Source organism: Giraffa tippelskirchi, chromosome 4 (assembly GCF_054371585.1).
Source record: "Giraffa tippelskirchi isolate mGirTip1 chromosome 4, T2T-mGirTip1v1.2.pri, whole genome shotgun sequence".
NCBI lineage: Eukaryota > Metazoa > Chordata > Mammalia > Artiodactyla > Giraffidae > Giraffa > Giraffa tippelskirchi.
The window spans coordinates 39,877,341-39,886,639 of record NC_137278.1 but is presented as its reverse complement, the minus strand read 5'-3'; the positions used below and the strand labels follow the sequence as shown (position 1 = coordinate 39,886,639).

Below are 9,299 nucleotides of genomic sequence, written 5' to 3'. Positions count from 1 at the left end.
GAGAATTCTTTGCTAGTTACATTTCCGGCTCCCCAGACATGGGGATGAATAAGCCTGGATAAACCAGGCCTGGCTGTAATTACATTAAGAACTTTTTTTTCTTTTTTTGCAATAAGAAAAAGTGTGTCATAGTGTACAGATATTCTTAAGGTGACATTCACTCTGATCTGCCAGTTTTGGGGCTGTGCCCTAGGTCCTTGCATCCAATAAAAATACTTGGCCAAAGGCACTTTCCATCTTTCTGATGATTACAGCTTTTGCTACTTGTGAAAGTGATAATGCTGCTGGCTAGACAAATTGAAAGGTGAAGGTGGGCTCTACAGAGGAGGCTAAAAGGACCTTAGTCAAACCAACTTTTCAGATTTTAATCATTCACTTTTAATATCCTTTAGGCTCTTAAGAAACCAGGCTCTGGGGAACAAGTAGGGGAAAGTGTACAGAGGCCGATTCCAATGGCCAACTGTATCCCGCCATTTTATGTAGGGAACTTGAGCATTCTTGAATTTGGGTATCCACAGGGGTCCTGGAATCAACTCACCACAGATGCCAGGGAATGACTGTATTCTGGAAAGAACGGTCATCCTAGAGTTGGGGACAATCAGAGATCCTTCTCATCTCTTCTTTAACATATGACTTTGCTCAATGACATCTTTTCCAGAAGCATTTCCTGATGAATCTTCTTCCATCTCAGTCATTTCCAAGGGGCTATTATAATTTGAGTGATACAATATTTCTCCTTAGCTGGCTTTAATTCCCTTCTTATATCTTTTTCTTTCTCTGTAATGGCTCCACCTACCTCTTCTGCCTTTTTCTTGGCACCATGCTCAATGCTCTTCATGCAGTATGTGCTTAATACTTTGAGAAGGACATTATGAAAGAACTTAATGCTGAGAAAGAAAATGTGTAATGCCAGCCCCCAGCTACATTGCAAGCAGATTTTCCCTGCAAAATCACATTTATTACTCTCATAAAATATAACACTATCCTTATTATTTTTGGCAGTAAAAGAAAGCCTCTAATGTATACCTTTCCTACCACACCTCACACACTTAACTATGAAGGGAGTTCAAATAGAGGAGTGGAAAGGCATGTAAAAGACTAGATTCTTCCAGTGGGAACCAAATAAGTTGGAGTGTGGAAGTCTGATTCTGAATTTAAAGTGGTCTGGGAAAACACAAACCTTTATATACCTTAAGTGTGACCCATTGGCCCCTCCGGTGTTTTGAAATGGAGTCTTCCTTTCAAAGTCTTCCCCTAATTCTTCTTTTTGGAAAAGTAGTGTGAAACTTACTCTCAAAGCCCTTAAGTGTAAAAATAAACAAGCATTCAGTCAATGAAGTCTCTGATGCCTTGCTACACCACAACACACTTTTGAGTCATAAATCACAGCTCTGACAGGTCTATGATGATGCATTGTGTTAATACATCATAATGACAATGTTGATGATGTATTAGTACAATATATCCTGAAAGCCTCTCACTTTAGAATTCCGTGTTTATGGATAGCAGAGGAAAGATTTGAGAGGGGTGAAATTGAGGAAAAGGGAGGCACAGGGGAGGGTTCAGGATGATGAACATCTTTTTTCTGACAGACCAACAACCAAAAAGGGAAATCAAAAGCTTCTACCTCCCAGGCACTAATGCCTTCCCTCTCCCAGTAGTTGTGTCATGGATGCAGCTCCTGGAGATGTGCATGGTGTGTGGTGAGTTGCTTCAGTAGTGTCTGCCTCTGTGCCACCCCATGGACTGTAGCCCACCAGGGTCCTCTGTCCATGGGATTTTACAGGCAAGAATACTGGAATGGATTGCCATGCCCTCCTTCAGGGGATTTTCCCGACCCAGGGATTGAACCTGCATCTCTTATGTCTCCTGCATTGGCAGTCGGGTTCTTTACCATTGGAGCCACCTCATGGATGCAACTTCTGGAGATGTAGGTGTTACCAAATCAGGAGTTGCACAGCTAGCTATTGGTGGGGCCAGACCTGATGCAGATCTTCTGGGTATAAGCCCCGTAGTCTTTTCAGACTTTGAGGTGAATGAAATATCCTCTATGTTGGTGAAATAAAGCTCTGTTTTAGGTGAACTCATTGGACAAAATTTTCCATCACACTTGCACATTAATGTTTGCTAAAAGTTTGTCATCTTTAGCAATCAGTGGTCTTTTCTCCCTTGGCTTCTGGTAGATGATGGAGTTCAACGAGCAGCCTAAGAAGAGTAATGCGACCATTTCATTTGTTGGGCATTCACTACTACAACCCACTGGGTCCCAGCATTTGCTACACCAAGCCATCAGACCAGACCAAGCCCTAATTACCTATTAGTCCTGCTTCAAACCAATTCAGCAGGGCTATTTCTCTTTTTTCAGCAGAACATCTGTGGTGACTTGACAGTGATGAAAGCAGTTGGTCCTTCAGTTCTGCTCACCATCCTGCCTATAAAATAAGTCAATTATGTAGAAGTTGTGCCATCTTCATAATGAGATCAATTGGAAAAAACGCATGTTCTTTGTGAGGGAGAACTCCTATTACATCATATCTATCAAATCTTCAACTATTTCCAGTCAATCCAAAATTGGCTTTGACATTCTTCATTTAAATCATCTAAGTTCAATTTTAAGATGTTCCTGAAAAATAACAAAACAAACAAACAAGAAAAAAGTAAGTCAAGTAGAAAGATAAAAACCATTAGAAGTGCAATGAAAGCAGGGGAGCAGAGTAGGAAAGTCAGCGGAATGGGTATATCTTTGGTTAGGAAATAGGCCAAGATCTATTTTTATATTAATGGGAAGAAAATTAAGAATTTAGATTATAAAATGGCTGGAATAATCATCAGATAAATTCATATTTAAGGATGAACAACTTATTTTTAAATTTAGATTATAATGATATGAAACTAGAAATCAACTACATGAAGAAAGCTTGAAAAATCACAAATATGTGGAGATTATTACAGCATGCTACTGAACAAGAATTGGGTCAATGAAGAAATTCAAGGAGAAATTAAAAACACTGGACAGCTACAGACAAAAGGATGATATTGGACCACTTTCTTTTTTTTTTTTTTTACATTTTATTTATTTATTTATTTTTTATAAATTTATTTATTTTAGTTGGGAGCTAATTACTTTACAATATTGTAATAGTTTTTGCCATACATTGACATGAATCAGCCATGGGTTTACATGTGTTCCCCTTCCTGGACCCCCCATCCACCTCCCTCCCCATCCCATCCCTCTGGGTCATCCCATTGCCCCGGCCCTGAGCCCTTGTCTCATGCATCAAACATGGAATGGTGTTCTGTTTCACATATGATAATATACATGTTTCAATGCTACCACTTTCTAATACCATATACAAAACTGAAATCAAAATGAATTGAAGACTTAAATGTAAGAATGAAACCACAAGCATCCTAGCAGTATGTCAAGTCAGTACACTCTTTGACATAATTCATGGTAATATCTTGCTGGATATGTCTCCTCAGGCAAAAGAAACAAGCAAAAATAAACAAATAGGACTACATGAGACTGAAAAGTTTCTGCACAACAAAGAAAACTCTGAACAAAACAAAAGAATAACCTACTAAATGAGGGAAGATATTTGCAAGTCATATATCCAGAAAGAGGTTAAAGTCCAAAACATATAAAAGACTCATATAACTCAACAACAAAATATGAACAACCCAATTAAGAAATGGGCAGAGGATCTGAATAGATGGTTTTCCAAAGAAGCTATGTAGATGGCCAACAGGCACATGAAAAGTTATACAGCATTGCTAATTCTTTGGGAAACGCTAATCAAAACCACAGTGAGATATAGCCTCATGCCATTAGAATGGCTAGTATCAAAAAGACAAGAAATAATACATTTTGGAGAGGATGTGGATAGAAGGAAACCATCATTGTTGGTAAGAATGAAAATTGGTGCAGTCAATATGAAAATAGTACATATATATATATATATATACACACACACACATTTGGAATATTATTCATCCATATAAAAGAATGACATCTTGCCATTTGTGACAGCATGACAGACCTTGAAGGTATTAGGCTAAGTGAAATAAGTCAGAGGAGAAAGACAAATATCATATGATTTCACTCATATGTAGAATAAAAAGATAAATGAGCAAACTTAACCAAATACAAATACATAGATACAGAAAACAGAGTAGTGATTATCAGAGAGGAAGGGGGTTTAAGGAAAGGCTTAACTGTATGGTAACAGACGGAAACTAAATCATTGGTGAATGCTCTATAGTGCACACAGAAGTCAAAATATAGTGAGTACACATGAAACGTATAACAATGTGAACCAGTGTTACCTCAATCTAAAAGAAAACAAGTTGCAAGAGAGTTCACTGAAATACACAGATAAGTACATTCTTAAAACTAGCAAAACAGCTTTTCTTTCCAACAAATTCTGGAATTCAGATTTATCTAGATTAAGGCAAGTGCCAACATACCATAAGTGAAGGTTTGATATATATGAAAGTCAGACAAGAAAGAGGGAGTTATCTGATGAAATTTTCTGACACTAGAATGACATGTTTTGTGAGCATGTATTTTGTTGCACATAGAGGTTATTTGTTTATTTATTACTGATTTGCATATACTCTATTTCCCTACAGACTTGCCATACAGATGTGGGTACAAACTGTCTACCCTTTCCATACTATATTTCCAATGTGTGGACCTTTGTACATATCTATACTGAGGCTGATGTTTATATTTGCCCATATAATAGATTTCTGATGTCTTGTATTACTCACCCTCCCCACTTCCAAATGTGCTTTTGACAAGATTCAATAAAATTCAATATTAGATGACTTTACTACTTTTCAGGATCAGATCACATACTTAAAAATACTCCCAGATATTTTCTATCCAACTAGTTTCTACCAGTAAATGTGGCAGCCCGAGGCAGGAGGGACTTTATTACCTCCCACTTAGTGCTAGGGAATCGTTAGGTAAATGACTGACCTTGCTCAGTGCCTGTCTTGGATCTTGGAACCTGATGGAGTGAGTGTCTGGAGAGAGGCGTTAACTACCAGAGCTCAAGAGCCGTGGCTCATTTCTGCCTGTGCAGGCTCTATTGACCATCAGCTTTGATGTCTATTGCTGTCCTAAGAATTTTAAGGTCGCTGATGACAAAAACCCAAGGGTCTCGTGGCAAGCCTCCAGACCTTTGAAGAGCCTCAGCTCTCTGACCATTGGGATCGTGGTAATGTTTGTTGCTCTTGGCCTTGAAGCCAATCTGTCCCACACCCAAATTGAGCATCTGGAGAAAGTACAATTTCCAAGAAGTGTTCCCAGAGGCCATATCTATCTCTCCATTACCAGAATAAAAATATCCCAGCTACTCCAAAGTACCCAGCTAATGAAAAGCTGTCTTATTTGGCTCAGCTGGATCATCCCAATGATCTATAGGTCAACTTACCCCTGCTCTCTTACATCTCCCATCAAATCAAGGGCACAGGATACTTAAACATATGTTTAAAAAATTCTCCTTGTTGTCATTCCCCAGGATCCATAAATCATTTTTGCTCTTATAAATCTATAAGGCTTTAATGAATGAGACCTAGGGGGATGGTAACATGGGCGTATAGGGAGAAAAGCTCCCTTTGCCTGCCCCAGGTCCATCAGCCTCTTAGGGCCTCAGTTTACTTATCTATAAAATGAAGATTTGAGTTAGATGAGAATGTAGATATTTTCAGCAGTATCTTATACTTAACATATCGCTATAGCATTTAAAAGTGAAAAACTGTATGCTTATAACTGCTATACTTTTAGAAAACAGCACTGAAGCTTATAGATTTTTCCAACAGCCAGTGATGATAAACCTGCATTCTCTAGTGAAGTAACAAGTCTCTCCTCACTCCACCGTCAGAAACGCATTCCAAGACACTCAACCCTAACTAGTCCGTCTCAAGCCAAATGTCCCCAAACTGTATTTATTAAAGGTTTGGTTCATCAATTTGGAATGACTGTAGGATCACTCATGTCTAGTAACATGGTTGCAGCCAGTCCCTGCTCAGTGTTGCATGGAATTCTTCTTCAAGGCGCCAAAATTCTGGCCACGCATCCTACTTGGGGGAACTCAATTTGCCAATGTATTTGGCTGTTACTACATTTATATATTCCTGTTTTATGTCCTAAGAATTGAGCTGAACTGGGAAGTTCCTTTTCTCAGGCTTTTAAAAGAAATTATTTTATTGAAGTATGGTTTACTTACAATGTCATGTTAGTATAGCAAAATGATTAAGTTATATGTATATATATTCATATTATTTTTCATATTCTTTTCCATTATTATTTATCATAGGGTACTGAATAAAGTTTCCTGTGCTATCCAGTAGGAAATTGTTATCCATTCATTCTGTATATAATAGTGTGCATCTCTTAATGTCAACTTCTAATCCACCCCTTCACATTCCCTTACTCGCTTTGCAACCAGAAGTCTCTTCTCTATGTCTGTGAGTCTATTTTCGTTTCATGCAGAAGATAATTTATATCATGTTTTAGATTCCACATATAAGTGATATATGATATTTATCTTTGACTTACTTCATTTAGTATGAGATATAATCTCTGGGTTCATCCATGTTGCTGCAAATCGCATTCTTCTACTGATGAGCATTTAGGTTTTTTCCATGTCTTGACCATTGTAATTTGTGCTCCAATAAACATAGGGGTGTGAGTATCTTTTTGAATTAGAATTTTGTCTCTTGGGCTATTGTTGATATAGTTCTTTGGTATATTTCTGTAATGGTAAGGAAAAAAAGTGTTTCTTAAAATGCAGACCACATCTTCTACAGGGCAGATTCCTGACTTAGAAGCCCTTTTGCCTTGCCAAGAGGTTCAATGAGGCAGTCCCAGAGACTTTGAAGTGAGAAATGTGAGGGAAATAAGAATGTAGGGTTTCTGGGGCACTCTTAAGGGTCAAGGGGAAAAGAGAAAGTCAGCTGGATAGTAACAGTCTGAGTGATGGGGCCAAGAGAATGTCCCTGTGGTGGGATGTTCTGAGACTTTTAAAATCAGGGGCTGCACCCATTTGTAGTCTATGTTCCTATGATAGAAACAGCTTCTGCCCCATCCACACCCCATATCCCATTTTTGAATGGAGTGTCTGTGCATATTAATACAATAATCATAAAAGATGAAGTAAAAAGCTGAATTTCTCGCTTAGCTCTTCTCAAATAGAGCAGGCCCAGATTGGTAGGATAACCTGTCCACTGAACATATTTAAGAAATGCAGGAGTTTTGATTCAGAGGCAACCTCTGAGAATTTGCAGAAATCTTTGGGACTTTTTAGACTCCCACAAAGTATGGAATATAAAGTTTGAGACAGTCTTATCTGGATTGTAAAGGACCCAGAGACCTCAGCTGACATATGGGTTCCATTATGGGGGAGGACTTTTGTTACATTGGCATCAGGAATTAAGCTAATCTCCTTCTACTGGACTTTATCCATCTGTGGTAATATTTTGTGAAATAAGAGAAGCCTTGGGACGTAGTTAAACAGGTGATAGCAAGTGATTTCATGACTTGGTTTTGCTTGTGTTCTAATGAAGTTTTGACTTCTAAATGCAAATCTCATCCTTTGCCACCCCCTCCCAACATACACAAAAAGCAAACTCATCATCACCACTTTCACTTCTATTTCAACTCTAAATTCAGATGAAACAGTTAACTGCCCCCTGTGTGAGCTGGAATATAAGTCCCCCTCTCTGTGTGGCTCCGCATCTTGAATCATCTCCCCATCCTAATTTCCCTATAGTGGCCCTTGGCTATCCTCAGGGTCAGCCTCTCCCCTCCAAAGAGGGGCTTTGCTTCCTCTTACATCTTCAGTGAACCACAGTGACCTCAGGCTGATGCAGGTGCTTTGGGAAACCAGTTCATCAAGTGCTGAAGACAGTAAGGGCTGGAGTGAGCCTTCAGCCCCTCAAAACTATGGTCTAGAACTGCCCTGGACCAGATTGCTGATGGTGACCTGGAGGTGAAAGGCTCTGGACTCCATTACCAGTCTCCTAAGTATTCTACCCAATTCAGTATCCTTTCATTTAATTGAAACATTATTTTCTCTCTGTTAGCCAGGGCACTCAAGCTGGTGTAGCAGTGTTAATCTTTCAGCTGATTTCCGTCTTTGCAGAATTACCTTTCTAGCAATTAGATCCACTGGCATAAATTTGCCTTGCTCCTTCCTGGGGTTCAATGTTCAAATGGAAATCTCCAAGTTCAATGTGTTTCCCTCCAGGCTGACCCAGGGCAGATATTAATTAACTGGGGTGTCGTGAAAATGTTGAGCTTGAAAAAAGCCAAGTAGGAGAATGTTTCTCTTGGGATGTCATTGCAGGCAGTAGACAGACTAAAGTGGGTGAGACCTGGATGAAGGAGAATCACATTTAAAGTCAAGTGGAATGACTGCACTATTAGTGAACCAGGGAGCAAAACAATGGTTATTCTGAAAATGCATTAGAACTTATATGTAACCAAATATTCCACATCCTTTGTGGAAGTCTGAACATAGCTCATTTATGCACATTCTCTAGGGCAGATCACGGCCCAGGTCATGGACTGGGTCACGGTCACCAGCCATCTCAGCTTGCTTGGAACTGAGGGGTCCTGGGACCAGGAGCTTTCCAAGCTAAATCTGCAAAAGTTCTAGACAAAAGCAAGAGGTTGCTCACCCTATTAGCGTACAGTTTTTGAGAAAGATGTGTAAGTCAGTTGACTTCTCACACTTTGTTCTAAACTTAACGATGAGCAGTTTATGCTCACCATCTTATATACTGAAATTGATCCTTTTAAGAAATCTGGCACTTGCTCCTGCAAATCTAGTTAATAAACTAACACTAGATTTTCAAGGTAAGTAGGACTGCTAATCGTCAAATCCAGTGACCTTCTCTTAGACCTTGCCTTCTCTCTGGCAGTGGATACCTTTAAATGTCTGCCTTTTCAAATTCTCTCTTCACTGGACTTTTGGGACACTTAATTTTTCTGGTTTACTTCTTTCTAACCATTTCTCTTTCTCCATTGCTGCAATTTCTAGCTTCATCCCTGTTCTCTCTCTGCAGTGACTCCTACAGATGCTGTGCTGGTTATTTACCTGTCCTCTTTAATATTCTGCTCTGTGCTGCCAGGGCTGAGGATCAGCAAACTCTCACTTCCCTCAGCTTTCTCAATAGTTGGTTTTCTGTTAACTTTGGCAGTAGAGGCACCAGGGGGTGGTCAGAAAGCAGGAGAGAGATAGGACCTTCTCCTGCAGCGCCCATCCCCCCTGCCCAGTGCAGCACTT

The 9,299-nt window shown here is 39.4% G+C and overlaps 1 long non-coding RNA gene across 1 annotated transcript; it reads right to left on the bottom strand.

Annotated features, from left to right (window-relative positions):
• Positions 1-354: 354 nt before the first annotated feature.
• On the bottom strand, positions 355-9,292 carry LOC145544425 (uncharacterized). Its single transcript, XR_014081415.1, has 7 exons — positions 9,111-9,292; positions 8,160-8,385; positions 6,569-6,764; positions 2,529-2,623; positions 2,315-2,432; positions 1,191-1,301; positions 355-705 (listed from the first exon to the last, which is right to left on the bottom strand). It is a non-coding gene; the product is annotated as an uncharacterized LOC145544425 (long non-coding RNA).
• Between the last annotated feature and the right edge of the window lie 7 nt (positions 9,293-9,299).